At 46.6% G+C, this 18,059-nt stretch overlaps 1 protein-coding gene across 4 annotated transcripts in view; it reads right to left on the reverse strand.

The window, feature by feature from the left end:
• LOC125282233 (uncharacterized) overlaps positions 1-18,059 on the reverse strand; it is a 154,170-nt gene that overhangs the window by 134,270 nt on the left and 1,841 nt on the right. For all 4 annotated transcript variants that reach the window (XM_057306436.1, XM_057306435.1, XM_057306434.1 and 1 more), the window contains exon 2: positions 13,496-13,668. The gene's annotated coding sequence lies outside the window, so the exon portion shown is untranslated. The remainder of the gene's footprint in view (positions 1-13,495; positions 13,669-18,059) is intronic.

Genomic DNA, 18,059 nt, shown 5'->3' on the forward strand with positions numbered 1-18,059 from the left:
GTTTCTGAGATGATGCATATGTAATTAGCAGACAAGATTTTAAAAGCATTTATAATAACTAGGCTCAGTATGTAAATTAAAATACACACATAATGATTAAACACATAAATCTTAGCAGATAAACTGAAATGTTCATTGAAGAACCAAATGGAAATTCTAGAAAAAAGTATAGATACATAGATCTTATGTATATGTATACTCCATGTACTTATATCTACATTTATTAACTATCTCTAGTAAAGTTTTCAACCATAATCATTCTCTACTTGAGACTTCTGTAATAGACACAAGGGTCCAATGGCCATCTTCACTTTGTCTCATATGCACCTTGAAGTCAACACATTTAAAACTGAGCTTAACATCTTGTCTAAAACTCCACCTTCTGTATACGTCCACAGAAACAGCAGATTCCACCCATCCCATCCAATATGGAAACTGAGATTTACCTTTGATCTCACATTTTTCTTCTCCACTCACATCTAAACAATCACCCAGTGCACACAGATTTTACTTTCTTAGTTTCCCTTTTCTTTCTTCTGCATCACTACTAGATCTATCATGGGTAATTGGGGGGAAATCTCCTTTGTTCTCTTCTGCCTCTGGTCTTATTTCTTTAAATCCATTCTCTAAACAAAGCATAGTTACAAACTGAAATATAACTATACTACGGTTATGATCAGGTATTTTCAATGACTCTACATATCCTTTGAATTAACTCCAATCTTCCTATATTATGTGCAAAAGAGAAGATACTTCCACATCCCCTTCTTCAACTGGAAGAAAAAGATGGGAAAGGGAAATTTTAACTTTAAATCAACTAGGAATCTTGACTATTTTATGGGACTGGGCATTTTAATAATTGAAGGACTGACTAGAAAAATCATGAGGGAAACTCCATCTGAGTTTCAGCTGGAGAAAAGAGAAATGATTAGCCTCATCAAATGAATATAAAGAATAATAAGAGGAGGATCAGGGTCATGTATACTTTCATTCCAAGGAGGATGGATTTGATACACTAGTTATATGTGCAATTTTTTATACTCGATACAAGCTCTGTACTTCATGTTCAATAAAAAAAAGAGAAAGAAAAGCTTTATCCTCAGTTTAGAATGCCCTATCTTCTCCTTCTGCCTTACTTGAATAATTACTCTTCATTCTTTAAAACACAAGTGGTGATTTTACTTAGCAATTCCTGATTATTCAAATCTTAGTTTGTATTCTGCATCCTTGTTCCCGTCATACCCCTTGATCTACACATGCCATCATCCTTACAGTATTGGATTTTGACCATGTGTTTTGGTTCTGACTATTCCATGAATTCTTTAAAGTCAGAGAATATGGCCCATTCATCTTTGTGTTTTCAAAACTGCAAACTGGACCTGAAATATTAGGTTATCGATAAATAAATGAAATGATGTTGCAGAGAAGGAGAGACAAACGGAACTATCAACAACAATAGAGAAGTAGGTATGATTATTTTTGAGAGGGGATGAAGAACTCCATCTGGGGAAGTTCATACTGGAATGGCAAAAGATCGTTTTTAAAAATAGAGCTTCCTACAGACCTAATAAGCACTAGTTGAAGTTAAAACAGCACAAAAAGCTAGTTAGCACAATATCATTGGGGTGCTTTGAAATTGCACTCTCTTTAGATACAGGAATCTGAACTGGAAAGTCTGGGAGTTACAAAAAATAGAAGGTATGGTCCCTTCACTCCTTAACATCTCTGTAACCATGCACCACCTTTGGGGAATAATCCTCTTCTGAGAAGATCCATCTGATGACTGAGATACAGAGAATACAAGTGATTCTCTCAATTGCTTAATAATGAAACTAAGACAAAACAAAAAACCTATCTTCTCTAAGGAAAATGACCCAATGCTTTTTGTGAGAGAATATAGAACTAAGGAATGATTTAGCTATAGAAAACACAAGTATGATGATTATTTCAGTTCCTCTCAGAAGAAAGGAATGTCTTATGATACCACATACAGAAAACCCAAAAGACTACCAAAAATCTATTGGACTAATAAAGGAATTCAGTAAGATCACAGGATATAAAAATCAATATACAAAAATCCATTACATTTCTATACACAATAAAGCAGCAGAAAGAGAGATTGAGAAAATAATCCCATTTACAACTGCACCAAAAATAATAAAATATCTAGGACTAGGGACCCCTGGGTGACTCAGTCAGTTAAGCGTCTGTCTTTGGCTCAGGTCATGATACCAGGGTCCTGAGATGGAGGCCCATATCGGGCTTCTTGCTCAGTGAAGAGCCTGCTTCTCCCTCTACCTCTGCTCCTCCCCCTTGTTTGTGCGCTCTCTCTGGCAAATAAATAAGTAAATCTTTAAAAAATATATCTAGGAATAAACTTAACCAAAGTGATGAAAGTCTATACTCTGAAAACTAGAAAACATTGATAAAAGATATCGAAGACAACACAAACGGAAAGATATTCCATGCTCATGAATTGGAAGGACAAATATTGTTTAAATGTCCATACTACCCAAAGAAATCTACACATTAAGTGCAAACCCTATCAAAATACCAACAGCATTTTTTACAGAAGTAGAACAAACCAACCTAAAATTTGTATGGAACCACAAAAGACCCTGAATAGCCAAAGCAATCATGAAAAAGAAAAACAAAGAGGAAGTATCACAATCCCAGATTTCAAGTTATACTACAAAATTGTAGTAGTCAAAACAGTATGAGCATAAAAATAAACACATAGATCAATGGAACAGAATACAGAGCCCAGAAATAAACCTGTAATTATATGGTCAATTAATCTTTGACAAAGGAGGCAAGAATATGCAAAGGGTAAAAGAGAGTCTCTTCAACAAATAATGTTGGGAAATCTCTATGCAAAAGAATGAAACTGGACCACTTTTTTACTTGGTACACAAAAATAAACTCAAAATGGGTTAAAGACCTAAATGTGAAACCTGAAACATAAAAATTCTAGAAGAAAGCACAAGCAGTGATTTCTCTAACACTGGCCATACAAACATTTTCTAGATATTTCTCCTAACGCAAGGGAAATAAAAGCAAAAATAAACTATTGGAACTACATCAAAATGAAAAGCAAAGGAAATGACCAACAAAACTAAAAGACAACCTAATGACTGGGAGAAGATATTTACAAATGACATAATCAACAAAGGGCTAGTATCCAAGATATATAAAGAACTGATACAACTCAACACCAAAAAAACAAATAATCCAATTAAAAATGGGCAGAAGACATGGGAGGTTACTCAAAAAATTAAAAATAGAACTACCATATGATGTAGTAATACAAAAACACCAATTCGGCTAGATATACGTACTCCTATGTTTATTGCAGCATTATTTACAATAGCCAAATATCGTCAAGTGTCCAACACTAGATGAATAGATAAAGAAGTGGGATATATATATACAATGGAATATTACTCAGCCATAGAAAAGAATGAAATCTTACCATTTGCAACATGAATGGATCTAGAGAGTATAATGCTCAGTGCAATAAGTCAGAGAAAGACAAATACCATATGATTTCACTCATATGTGGAATTTAAGAAACAAGACAAAGGAAAAAAGTAACTAACCAAAAACAGACTCTTAACTACAGGGAACAAACTGATGGTTATCAGAAGGGAGTTGGGTGGGGGGATGGGTGAAATAGGTGACAATGATTAAGAGTACATTTATGACAATGAGCACTGAGTAATGTATGGAATTGCTGAATCACTATATTGTACACCTGAAACTAATATAACACTGTATGTTAACTATATTGAACTAAAATAGAATAAAATAAAAAGTCACTTTCATATTAAAAGGGGATTTCTTAACATGGGTTTTAACTTTTTTTTTTACTTTATTTTTATTTTTTTAAAAGATTTTATTTATTTGAGAGAGAGTGAGAGAGAGAGAGAAAGAGAGAACATGAGCAGCGGGAGTGGGAGAGGGTGAAGCAGACTCCCTGATGAGCAGAGAGACTGATGCAGGGCTCGATCCTGGGACTCCAGGATCATGACCTGAGCTTAAAGCAGATGCTTAACCAACTGAGCCACCCAGGTGCCCCTTAACTATTTCTTTTGAAAAAACTCTACAAAAAAACCTATTACCTTTTCGCCTAATATAAAAAAGTGAAAAACTACCATGTAAATAAAATTAGGTGCATATGCTTCTATTTTCTTTTGAAAATATATCCCAGGCTAGAAAATGTTGCTTTAATAATGTTATGACTATCTATCATCTATCTATCTATCATTTTTTGTGTATATATGCACACACATTATATATCTAGGATTATCCCTTTTTTAAAAATTTTCTTATGCTACCCTTTAGTTACTTATTTTGAACATTAAGATACTAAATTTTGAAGAACTTCTTTTAATGAAAGGTTTCAAGTTTATTAATTTAGTTTTTCTAATAAAAATGAAGAAAACAAGGCATTTTACAGAACTATAATCACTGTTATATAGCCAATGGAAGGGAAAGGGGATAAAAAAATTATCTTATGGAATTAACAATGGTTAATTAGTATTTCATGTTAAAGTAAAGGCATTGTTTAAAATAATATTAAATGGCTCAAGCAGCATAAAAATGCTACCAAGTTTGAGTAACAAAATCTAACATATTGATTAGAGTTGGTTTGGGTCTTCAGAGTTCAACTCTAGAGGCCTTGTCTCTGCCACCTTACTTTTACAATGACATTTTCAGTGCACAGTGATTACTCATTGGGTTTTCCTTTCCCTCTGAATGGTTTATGGCAACAGGAGTCATCGGCCATGAAATTGCAGGAGGTCTCCGAATAAATACTATCATTGACTGAAGGGAAACAGCTGCACACATTTGTACAGATTTCTTTAACACCTAATGTAAAACAAGGCATCACACTGGACCTGGTGAGGTGGTTCTCCTCCCCCTCTTCCTCCTCCTCCTTCTTCCCCTCCTCCTTCTTCTTCTAATGGAAATATCCTGATTTAGGTGGGCAAAGGCTGGATATGTTTTCTTAAGTGAAAAGCAATGGAGACATCGTGGAACGCTGCAAAGATTAAAACCCATTCATATACACACCCATTTCCTATTCCTTAAAGTAAAAAAAAAAAAAAAGCTATAAATTAACTTACTGAAGAAAACCACAGGCAAGTATATGTATATGCAGATACATATATGCACATATATCTGCATATTTAATTTACCTATTTGAAATCTTTTCCCCCATTTAAATTCAAACAAGTCCTTTAATGAGTCTTCATCTGTCCCTTCATTTGTTCATTTGTCATGAGTCCCCAGAAATGAAAGACTCCATTTTATGAATGAAGGTAAAATGTTCCCTGAATAGTGAATCTTTCTTAATAAAAGGAGAATTCAGGTTAAAGAAAGGGGGATAATCAGTTCTTGAGGGCCTTGGGTTATTTTTTCTAAAGTTTTAATTCATTTATATCTTCACTAAAAAGAAAAATGTAAATTATTCTCTGGGTTTCCATTTAGCACACAAGTGAGTTCTAAGATATTATTTGAGGGAATTAACAGCTGAAATTATCCTAAGAGAAAATCAATAGTATTCAGTAATGTGTAATTGCATTTTATTTTAGTGAATGTTAGAATAACGACATATACGTGTTAAACCACAAGCATCTTACGGGCTTTAAAATATGTGGTTAGGGGATTTTCCAGCTGCCACATATCCTGCCAGATGCTTCGGGTTTTTGGTCTATTCCACAGATTCGGAATGAAGAAACTTGCTCTGCAGAAGTGCCAGGGCCTGCATTCAGATGCTTTCCTTGAAGATTCCTTGAATCTAGTTTCATGGTGTGATGAATAAAGCAGCACTGTCAATGAGATTAAGTCAAGCTGCCCCTAAAAATAACACTGATTGAGCAGTTATTTCATGATTCATCCTTTAGTTTTGTCTTCTAAAAAAATTTGTTATTAACAAGCTAAGTGCTCGTTAATAATAAATAAATGAATAATAATGAATGAATAAATGAATGTATAGCTCAAATATAATCTTCTCTAAAAAACTTGGTGACTCTTTCCTAAGAGATTTCCAGAATCATGAACTTCTTGATTTAGTCACACTTTCAGTATGGCTTTTCTAACTTTGCTTTAGTATTATGATCATGTGTTTTATTTCTCTGTGACTTTCTGGTGTGCAAAGAGCACATTTTCTGTTTGCCTTTTCATTCTCAACACAAAGTGTGGCATTTTGCATATTAAAGGTGATTAGGGAATGTTTGACAGAAGAATTAAGGAATGAAGCAATAGGCTTCCTAAGCATAGTCTCACTCCATTGACAGTATCAATTAGATCATTACAAACTCAAGCCTTTTATTTCATCCCTTCAGGAATGTTGGTAGAGTGCTTAATATAAAGTAAATGCATCCATAGCTACCGATCAGCTTTCCATTGAAGATAACATCCGTGAACGTAAATAAGGGAGAGGAGGGGATAAATCCCCAATGGCACACAAAGCCCGAGGCTAAAGCTCTGGGGGCAGGAGATACGAAGTTACTATGGGCTCCATAAAAAACTAGTTAGGGTGCTGTTGGCTGCTTAACCTTTCTGGTTATTGGTTCCTTCATTTGTATGATGAAGGGATCACCTTAATGATAAAAATTCCCTGTAGGTCTAACGTTTTATTTTTGTGATCGATAGCTGTACTGTTCAGGAACAAGCTCTGTAGGCTCCTCATCACATTGCTTGAAGTACAGGCATCAAATCATTCTAATGGGTATCAACAGGGGGAAACCAGACTTCTAAAATGATTCTATGTGCAAAAAGCAGCACAAACAGAGGCAATGAGAGGTCAAGTCCTGGTGGTGGTGTGTGGTGGGGAGAGAAAGCTTCAAGAGAAGTGTTACCAAAAAATATGGACACTAAACCTAGGCTTTTCAGGGTGAATTTTGCAGGGACACAGCAGGGGACGTAATGGGAATAGTCGTTCCAAATGTCAAAAACAACATGTGCAAAGAATAAAGGTTTGAAGCGGTGGGAACATAAAGGAAATTAAAAGTACTTTGGTTTTGTTGGAGAATTAATCTGTGTGATGGAGACTGGAGTCATAGGCAATAGTCAGACCTAAAGGATCTTGGATTCCATGTCTAATGGTGTGGACATTCTTATTTGTGCGGTGATGGACCATTTGGAGGCGTTTTAACAACAGAGCGACATGACCGATCATTGTTTGCAAAGCTCATGAGGGCTGCTGTGTAAAGACTAACTCAAGGAAATAAAAGGAAAAGCAGTGGGTCTCTAAGAGGGAAGTGAGGTGAAACTGCAGGGGAGATGGTGAAGGGGTAAACTGGAACAGGAGCAGTGACCTGGAAAGGGGCGCAGGACGAGAGAGATTTGTGAGGAAGAATCAGCAAATAAGATTTGTTAATAAACTAGATTTGGAATCAGGGAAGAATTACAGGGCAGAGTAGGAGATTCTTTTAGGTCGGGCAACTGAGGGGAGATGATGTCATTAAATGAGATGGGCAACGTAGAAGCAGGAACATGCTGGTGGAAGAAAGATGGCGAATTTGGTTTTAAATATGTTAAATCTGAAGTGCCTTTGGAACATTCAGGAAGGAACAGCCTTTTGCAATTAGTCCAACAGTCCTGCCTTGAAAGTCTAACATCATGCTCTCACCCCTTCCTCATTTCCTACCTTTCTCTGCTTTCCTGCTCTAGCCAACACTACCATCTTTAGATTCCTTGAACATGCAACAGTTTTCTGCCCAGAGCTTTTGCATTTATTATTTACTCTACTTAAAATAATTTCTGAGGGGCACCTGGGTGGCTCAGTCGGTTAAGTATCTGCCTTCAGCTCAGGTCATGAATTTGAGGTCCTGGGATCAAGCCCCACGTCAGGCTTCCTGCTCAGCGGGGAGCATGCTTCTTCTTTTCCCTGTTTCTCCACCCTGCTGCTCGTGCTTGCTCTCTCTCTCTCAAATAAATAACAAATTATTAAAAAAATAATAATTTCTAAGGTGCCTGGGTGGCTCAGTCTGTTGAGTGTCTGACTCTAGATTTCAGCTCTGGTCATGATCTCAGGATCCTGGGATCCAGTCCCACATAGGGCTCCCAGCTGAGCAGAGAGTCAGCTTGAGATTCTTTCTCGCCCTCTGCCTCGGCCCCTCCTCCCCACTCACATGTGTGCTCACCCTCTCTCTCTAAAATTATTTCTCCTAAAATATTTATAGAAATGGTTTATTATTATGTCTCAGAATATTTTCTTCTTAGAATCACCTTCTAGTTCTATCTCAGGTTGCTCATTACCCCAGTCATCTTTATCAATTCCTATTTTATTTCCTGCATTGCTTATATGACTATCTAAAATAGTCTTGGTTATTTATGTATTTACTTGCTAATTGGTTGTTCCCCTCTCCCCCCTGACAAAAAAGCTCTGTGGGAACATGGATTGTTATTCGCTGTTTCTACACCCACATCTAGAACAGAGCCTCATATGTACTAAATGCCCTGCCGAAATTTATTCAATGAATGACTGAACCTATGGCCGTGGAATTATGGAGAAAGGATGGGCTGATACTCAGTGGGGGGCACAAGAAGATTTACTGGGGAGTTTCAATTGTCCAAGCCCCTTCTACAGCTCTGGGAGAGCTGCTAGCAATGGGTTCACACAATCAGATTTTGTGTGTGTGTGAAATTCACAAAATAAGATATTTTAACCATGGTAAAACTACTATCTTTTTTTAACTCTGACCTTTTCTACTCTACCCTCCTCATGTCAGGTGATGTTGAAAAAGGCATATTTGAAATCTGGCTTGAAAAGTTAAGTTGGGATACATTTAGTTTGGTTTTTAAAGGATGATATTATATAGTTCGCAAAATAAAAAAACATAAATGCAAAATTACATACAGACAGGGATATTTACTTAGAATGAGAAAAGAAATAATAAATTACAAATTTTAAAAAACTAATACCTTAAACATCACAAAGTCCAGAGAAATAACGTATTTTTATGCTATTTATTTCTGACGTACTTCTGTAACACTTCTTTTCTGATATTTTTGGCTGGGTACTCTTTGACCTCCTCTTCAAATTCCAGTGCTTTGGTGATATAATTTTCTTTCTTTCTTTCTTTCTTTCTTTCTTTCTTTCTTTCTTTCTTTCTTTCTTTTTCTTCCTTCCTTCCATCCTTCCTTCCTTCCCTCCTCCCTCCTTCCCTTCCCTTTTTCCTTCCTTTCCCTTTCCCTTGCCCCTTCCCCTTCCCTTTCCTTCCTTCTTTCCTTCCTCCTTCCCTCCCTCCCTCCCTCCCTTCTAGACTCCAGCCCAGCTAGAGCACAACACGAGCCTTGAACTCATGACCCTGAGATCAAGATCTGAGCTGAGATAAAAAATCAGACACTTAACCAACTAAGCCACCTTGGTGCCTCAGTATAATTTTCTATACACATAATAAAAAGAAAATTCTACTTTTCCACTAGCATGGTTGATTTTTTAAAACATTGGTTGTTTAAAAAAATATTTTTAGCATTATAACTTGTTAATGCAATATCATATAACTTTAAGGATTGTTTTCAAATTTGGGAAAAATCTCAAGTGTCCTTCACACAAGTTGTTACTTTCATACTCACTGACTTCACAGGTTTGTACCCTACAAACACAGGAATTCTGATAAATTCTATTTTGTGTAATTGCCACTAAAAAATAGTGTGCTTATCTTTGCATATACCCAAAAAGAAAGAACTTCTATTACTTGAGAACCAAATTCTCTAATTGCATGTTATTCATTGAACATTAGAAGAATTTTCAGTTATGTACATTTCAAAATTTATTTCTCCTCCATTCTTCATATGCTTCTGGTACTGAGTCACTCGGGGTACATTCACATTTCGATGAAATCTTTGGCCCTGCTGCTCTGTCACGCCATTAGATGAGTCAGTATTTGGGGTTGCCTAGGTGACCTACTAATAACTTGACTATATACCTACACAGCTATACGGACGTAGTTGATATATATACAAGATGGCCTAAGGGAAAGAGGAGATGGACAAGACAGGAATTCTCACATGAATTGTTTAGTAAAGAAGTCAGTAAAAGATTTAGGAAATAAATGGGCAGAGAGGAAGAATTATAACAGGTAAAGGCAAATATCATGGAAGAAAGGCAAGGAAAAATTTCATGTCTATAAATATGTTTAAACAATGTTTATACAGTACTAAACCACTAATCATTATGAACTGATATTTTAAAGAATTAAAAATTAAGATAATATAAAATATTGGATTTTAGAATGGAAAGTTTTCATATAAAATTGGAACGAATATACTTGTATTACTTTCCTAAGGCTGTTGTAACAGATTACTGCAAACTGAGTGGGTTAGCCAACAGAAATTGTCTCATATTTCTGGAGGCTAGAAGACAAGATAAAGATATTGGCAAGTTTGGTTCCTTCTGAATGTCATGAGGGAAAGAATTGATCCAGGCCTTTCTTTTTGGCTTATAGACAGTTGTTTTCTCCCTAGGTCTTAATTTTTTCTTTTTCCTACGCATGTTTGTCTCTAGGTCTGAATTTTCCCTTTTTAAAAGGACATCATCGTACTGGATTAGGGACAGCCCTAACGATCTCATTTTAACTTGATTGCCTCTGTAAAGACCCCATCTCCAAATAAGGCTATATTCTGAGACATCAGGGGTTAGGACGAGAACATATCTTTTGGAGAGGACACAATTCAACCTGTAACACATTAAATTTAAAATTATATTTAGTATTACTAAGTAATGAGTGAAACAATATGATGGTAAGTAAATGTCATGATTAAAAAATTGAGCTACCCTATGACCCAGCCATTGCACTACTGGGTCTTTACCCCAAAGATACAGACATAGTGAAGAGAAGGGCCATATGCACCCTAATGTTCATAGCAGCATTGTCCACAATAGCTAAATCGTGGAAGGAGCCGAGATGCCCTTCAACAGATGACTGGATTAAGAAGCTGTGGTCCATATATACAATAGAATATTACTCAGCTATCAGAAAGAACGAGTTCTCAACATTTGCTGCAACATGGACGGCACTGGAGGAGATAATGCTAAATGAAATAAGTCAAGCAGAGAAAGACAATTATCATATGATTTCTCTCATCTATGGAACATAAGAAATAGGATGATCGGTAAGGGAAGAAAGGGATAAAGAAAGGGGGTGTAAGCAGAAGGGGGAATGAAACATGAGAGACTATGGACTATAAAAACAAACTTGAGGACCTCAGAGGGGAGGGGGGGCGGGGGAATGGGATAGACCGGTGATGGGTAGTAAGGAGGGCACGTATTGCATGGTGCAGTGGGTGTTATACACAACTAATGAATCATCGAACTTTATATCGGAAACCGGGGATGTACTGTATGGTGACTAACATAATATAATAAAAAATCATTAAAAAAAAAAAAAAAAAAAAAGACTGGTATCCAAGATCTACAAAGAACTTCTCAAACTCAATACAAGAGAAACAAATAAATCATAAAATGGGCACAAGATATGAACAGACACTTTTCTAATGAGGACATACAAATGGCTAACAGACACATGAAAAAATGTTCAAAATCCTTAGCCATCAGGGAAATTCAAATAGAAACCACACTAAGATACCACCTTACACCAGTTAGAATGGCAAAAATCAACAAGGCAGGAAACAGCAATTGCTGGAGAGGATGTGGAGAAAGGGGATCCCTCCTACATTGTTGGTGGGAATGCAAGTTGGTACAGCCACTCTGGAAAACAGTGTGGGGTCCCTTAAAAAATTAAAAATGGAGCTACCCTATGACCCAGCCATTGCACTACTGGATATTTACCCCAAAGATACAGACGTAGTGAAGAGAAGGGCCATATGCACCCGAATGTTCATAGCAGCATTATCCACAATAGCTAAATCGCGGAAGGAACAAAGATGCCCTTCAACAGATGACTTGATTAAGAAGCTGTGGTCCATATATACAATGGAATATTACTCAGCTATCAGAAAGAACGAGTTCTCAACATTTGCTGCAACATGGACGGCACTGGAGGAGATAATACTAAGTGAAATAAGTCAAGCAGAGAAAGACAATTATCATATGATTTCTCTTATCTATGGAACATTAAGAACTAGGAAGATGGGTAGGGGAAGAAAGGGATAAAGAAAGGGGGGTAATCAGAAGGGGGAGTGAAGCATGGGAGACTATGGACTCAGAGAAACAAACTGAGGGCTTCAGAGGGGAGGGGGGGTGGGGGGAATGGGATAGACTGGTGATGGGTAGTAAGGAGGGCACATATTGCATGGTGCACTGGGTGTTATACTCAACTAATGAATCATTGAACCTCGCATCAGAAACCAGGGATGTACTGTATGGTGACTAACATAATGTAATAAAAAAACATTAAAAAAAATAAAAAAATAAAGTCCTGTAGAAGGAAGCACTCTGTCAAAACAACCAGCCTTTGAAAATTATAGGAACATTATAGCTAGAAAACTGACAGCTATGAAGTTTCTAAGTGAACTTCTAAACTCTAAACCACTTTCCCTTGGTTCCGTGAAAGAAAACATTTTATTTCAAAAATTTACTTGACGCTTATTCTGTTGTTGTTGTTGCTGTTGATGACCGCTCTTCAGTTCCACCTGAAAAAGTATATTTCTCATTTTGATAAACCTAGCACATTAGGCATCGGCACCCACTGCCACCACTGCCTTCAAAGCTTCCACTTCAAGCTTCAGTCTCCTTACCAGCCTGCAAGTCTCTATTTCTTCATTCAGCCTAAACTAATTGTGCCCACAACTCTGTCTCTCATTTTCTGCTTCCCTCCTGGAATTCAGCTACCTCATCCTCAGCTTCCTGGAAGCTAATCAGAAATAAAGTGGGAAAGAGAATTATAAAAAACGAGGGTCCTCTTGGAGATGATCACAGAGCAACTCAGGAATCGTTGCCTGGGTGCTCTTGCTACTACTGTAAAATCTACTTCACAAACAACAACAAAACCAAATGTGCACGCACACAAAAGAAAGGAAGTCACGGGATCCAGAGAGCCCAGGATCTAAGACCAGGAAAGGCTATAGTAACCCACAGGACTGTGGGCCTGAAAGCAGCTAACCCAGACTGGAGCAGTCAAGACTGAAGGAGCAGTACTCTCAAGATGAAATGATAAAGTTCCTGCTGTGCGTGAAGGTCCAGAGAAGAAATTTACACAGCTGGGGAGTATGGTGATAAAGGAGGAGGTAGAAAAATAAGCATTTTAAAAGAAAAAGAAGCATTTGAGCAAAATAGCCAATTAATGACATCAAGAAAAACAAAACTTTATGCAAGAAATTGTAGCAAACTCTGCAGCTACAGATACTATTTACAAGGTCATAATAATATAAATGTGAACACGGATCTAACAAAATCATATTACTGAACTGGGAGGCTCCCAGGTCCTATATATATAGGCTTTCCATGAAAAAGTCATTCCAACCCCTCAGGAACACTGGTCCCATTAAAACCACGGGAAAGCACGTGTGTCTCCGCACATACCAGTTTGCTTCTCTTAAAGGCGGTTTCCGATGCTCGTGCAGGTGGAGCAGCGAGAAGAGACGCTATTCACGTGCTCGGTAACCTCAGCAAGCGGCCCTACTGGTTCCACTCGGAGTAGCTGAAGAGTCCGAAGGCAGTTCACCTCGAGGCTGGCTGGTGGAAGCGATCTTATGCTGGAAGAGAGCACATCCGGCATGTGGAGTGTGTATCACAGACCCTACTTCATGTTAACCAGTGGGACCCTGAGGGCGAAGCTGATATCTTGAATTTGGTCGGCCTTATTACCAGAAAGATGTAGCCAAGATGATCATGAATTTAGCCGACTATCACCACCAACTCCGGGCACAAAGCCCAGAGGAGGTCCCTGCCCAGGACGCATCCACCCAGCGGTCCCCTGAGGCTGCCCGCGAGGCTGCGACCCCCGCGGTCCCCCTGAAGGCTGCCTGTGAGGCAGCCACCTGTAAGCCCCCCCCCCTCACTGCCAACAAGGCGGCCACTGGGAGCTACCCCCCCACCCCCTGCCTGCCAGGAAGCTACCGGCAGCTACACCCTCCCACCCTGCACTGCCCGCCAGGAGGCTACCTGGAGCTCCCCCGCCCCGGCGCTGCCCCCGAGCCTGCGACCCAGAGCTCCCCTGGCACTGCCCTGGAGGCTCCCCAACCCCCCTCCCCCCCCGCCCTGCCAGCGAGGCTGCGACCCAGAGCTCGCCCCCGGCGCTTCCCGTGAGGCGGCCACCCGGAGCTCCCCCCAGCGAAGCCAAGCCCGTGAGGCGGTGACCCAGAGTTCCCCCCGGTGCTGCCTACGAGGCTCCCCTCAGCGCTGCCCGTGAGGCGGCCACCCGGAGCTCCCCCGACGCTGCCCGAGGCGCTGCCCGCGAGGCGGCCACCCAGAGCTACCCCCTCCCACCCCGCGCTGCCCGCGAGGCGGCTACCCGGAGCTTACCGCCGGCGCAGCCCACGAGGCAGCCACCCGGAGCTCTCCACCCTCCCCCCGCGCAGCCTTCCAGGAGGCTACCCGAGCTCCCCCAGCCCCTATACTGCCAACGAGGCGGCCACCTGGAGCTCTCCCCCCCTCCCCCCCGCGCAGCCTGCCAGGAGGCTACCCGGAGATCCCCCCCGCCCAGGCGCTGCCCCGCGAGGCGGCGACCCGGAAAGCTCCCCCCAGCGAAGCCCCGCGAGGCGGCGACCCGAAGCTCCCCGCAGCGAAGCCGGCAAAAGAGGCGACCCGGAGTTCCCCCCGGTGCTGCCTGCGAGGCTCCCCTCAGCGCTACCCGGGGAGGCGGCGACCCGGGGCTACCCCCCACACTGCGCTGGCCCGCGAGGCGGCCACCCGGAGCTACCCCCTCCCACCCCGTTGCTGCAGGCTACCCCGAGCTTACCGCTGGCGCAGCCCACAAGGCGGCAACCCGAAGCTCCTCCCCCGGGCAGCCCACGAGGCGGCCACCCGGGGCTCTCCCCCCTCCCCCCCCCCCCCCGCCCCCCGCGCAGCCCGCCAGGAGGCTACCCGGAGCTACCCCCAGCGCAGCCCAAGAGGCGGCCACCCGAAGCTACCCCCCCCCCCCCCCCCCGCAGCCTGCCAGGAGGCTACCGGGGAGCTCCCCCCAGGCGCAACCCGCCAGGAGGCTACCCGGAGCTCCCCCTTGCCCCGGCGCTGCCTGCAAGTCGGCAACCCTAAGCTCCCCCCAGCGAAGCCCGCAAGGCGGCGACCCGGAGTTCCCCCCGGTGCTGCCTGCGAGGCTCCCTTCAGCGCTGCCCAGGAGGCGGCAACCCGGAGCTACCCCCCCCACCCGCGCTGCCCGCGAGGCGGTCTCCCAGAGCTACCCCCTCCCACCCCGTGCTGCAGGCTACCCCGAGCTTACCGCTGGCGCAGCCCACAAGGCGGCAACCCGAAGCTCCTCCCCGGGGCAGCCCACGAGGCGGCCACCCGGGGCTCTCCCCCCTCCCCCCCCCCCCCCCCCCCCCCCACCCCCCGCGCAGCCCGCCAGGAGGCTACCCGGAGCTACCCCCAGCGCAGCCCAAGAGGCGGCCACCCGGAGCTACCCCCCCCCCCCCCCCGCAGCCTGCCAGGAGGCTACCGGGAGCTCCCCCAGGCGCAACCCGCCAGGAGGCTACCCGGAGCTCCCCCTGCCCCGGCGCTGCCTGCAAGTCGGCAACCCTAAGCTCCCCCCAGCGAAGCCCGCAAGGCGGCGACCCGGAGTTCCCCCCGGTGCTGCCTGCGAGGCTCCCTTCAGCGCTGCCCAGGAGGCGGCAACCCGGAGCTACCCCCCCCCACCCGCGCTGCCCGCGAGGCGGCCTCCCAGAGCTACCCCCCCTCCCACCCCGTGCTGCAGGCTACCCCGAGCTTACCGCTGGCGCAGCCCACAAGGCGGCAACCCGAAGCTCCTCCCCGGGGCAGCCCACTAGGCGGCCACCCGGGGCTCTCCCCCCCGCCCCCCGCAGCCCGCCAGGAGGCTACCCGGAGCTACCCCCAGCGCAGCCCAAGAGGCGGCCACCCGGAGCTCTCCCCCCTCCCCCCCCCCCGCCAGGAGGCTACCTGGAGCTCCCCCCGGCGCTGCCCCGCGAGGCGGCCACCCGGGGCTACCCCCCACCCGCGCTGCCCGCGAGGCGGCCACCCGGAGCTACCCCCCCCACCCGTGCTGCCCGGGAGGCGGTCTCCCAGAGCTACCCCCTCCCACCCCGTGCTGCAGGCTACCCCGAGCTTACCGCTGGCGCAGCCCACAAGGCGGCAACCCGAAGCTCCTCCCCGGGGCAGCCCACGAGGCGGCCACCCGGGGCTCTCCCCCCTCCCCCCCCCCGCCCCCCGCGCAGCCCGCCAGGAGGCTACCCGGAGCTACCCCCAGCGCAGCCAAGAGGCGGCCACCCGGAGCTACCCCCCCCCCCCCCCCCCCCCCCCGCAGCCTGCCAGGAGGCTACCGGGAGCTCCCCCTGCCCTGGCGCTGCCTGCAAGTCGGCAACCCTAAGCTCCCCCCAGCGAAGCCCGCAAGGCGGCGACCCGGAGTTCCCCCCGGTGCTGCCTGCGAGGCTCCCTTCAGCGCTGCCCAGGAGGCGGCAACCCGGAGCTACCCCCCCCCACCCGCGCTGCCCGCGAGGCGGCCTCCCGAGCTTCCCCCCTCCCACCCCGTGCTGCAGGCTACCCCGAGCTTACCGCTGGCGCAGCCCACAAGGCGGCAACCCGAAGCTCCTCCCCGGGGCAGCCCACTAGGCGGCCACCCGGGGCTCTCCCCCCTCCCCCCCCCCCACCCCCCCCCCCCCCGCAGCCCGCCAGGAGGCTACACGGAGCTACCCCCAGCGCAGCCCAAGAGGCGGCCACACGGAGCTCTCCCCCCTCCCCCCCCCCCCCCCCCCGCAGCCCGCCAGGAGGCTACCTGGAGCTCCCCCCGGCGCTGCCCGCGAGGCGGCCACCCGGGGCTACCCCCCACCCGCGCTGCCCGTGAGGCGGCCACCCGGAGCTACCCCCTCCCACCCCGCCGCCAGGAGGCTACCTGGAGCTTACCGCTGGCGCAGCCCACCAGGCGGCCACCCGGAGCTCTCCCCCCTCCCCCCGCGCAGCCCGGCAGGAGGCTACCTGGAGCTCCCCCGGCACTGCCCGAGAGGCGGCCACCCGGGGCTACCCCCCACCCACCCGCGCTGCCCACCAGGAGGCTACCCGGAGCTACCCCCTCCCACCCCGTGCTGCCCGCCAGGAGGCTACCCGGAGCTACCCCCTCCCACCCCGTGCTGCCCGCCAGGAGGCTACCTGGAGCTTACCACTGGCGCAGCCCACGAGGCGGCCACCCGGAGCTCTCCCCCCTCCCCCCGCACAGCCCGGCAGGAGGCTACCTGGAGCTCCCCCGGCACTGCCCGAGAGGCGGCCACCCGGGGCTACCCCCCACCCACCCGCGCTGCCCACCAGGAGGCTACCCTACCCGGAGCTACCCCCTCCCACCCCGTGCTGCCCGCCAGGAGGCTACCCGGAGCTACCCCCTCCCACCCCGTGCTGCCCGCCAGGAGGCTACCTTGAGCTTACCGCTGGCGCAGCCCACGAGGCGGCCACCGGGAGCTCTCACCCCTCCCCCCTCCCCCCCCTCGCAGCCCGCCAGGAGGCTACCCGGAGCTACCCCCAGCGCAGCCCAAGAGGCGGCCACCCGGAGCTACCCCCCCCCCCCCCCCGCAGCCTGCCAGGAGGCTACCGGGAGCTCCCCCAGGCGCAACCCGCCAGGAGGCTACCCGGAGCTCCCCCTGCCCCGGCGCTGCCCGCAAGTCGGCAACCCTAAGCTCCCCCCAGCGAAGCCGGCAAGGCGGCGACCCGGAGTTCCCCCCGGTGCTGCCTGCGAGGCTCCCTTCAGCGCTGCCCGGGAGGCGGCAACCCGGAGCTACCCCCCCCCCCACCCGCGCTGCCCGCGAGGCGGCCTCCCGGAGCTACCCCCTCCCACCCCGTGCTGCAGGCTACCCCGAGCTTACCGCTGGCGCAGCCCACAAGGCGGCAACCCGAAGCTCCTCCCCGGGGCAGTCCACGAGGCGGCCACCCAGGGCTCTCCCCCCTCCCCCCCCCCCCCCCCCCCCCCCCCCCCCCCCCGCGCAGCCCG

The sequence above is a fragment of the Ursus arctos genome, unplaced genomic scaffold, assembly GCF_023065955.2.
Source record: "Ursus arctos isolate Adak ecotype North America unplaced genomic scaffold, UrsArc2.0 scaffold_37, whole genome shotgun sequence".
Classification (NCBI taxonomy): domain Eukaryota; kingdom Metazoa; phylum Chordata; class Mammalia; order Carnivora; family Ursidae; genus Ursus; species Ursus arctos.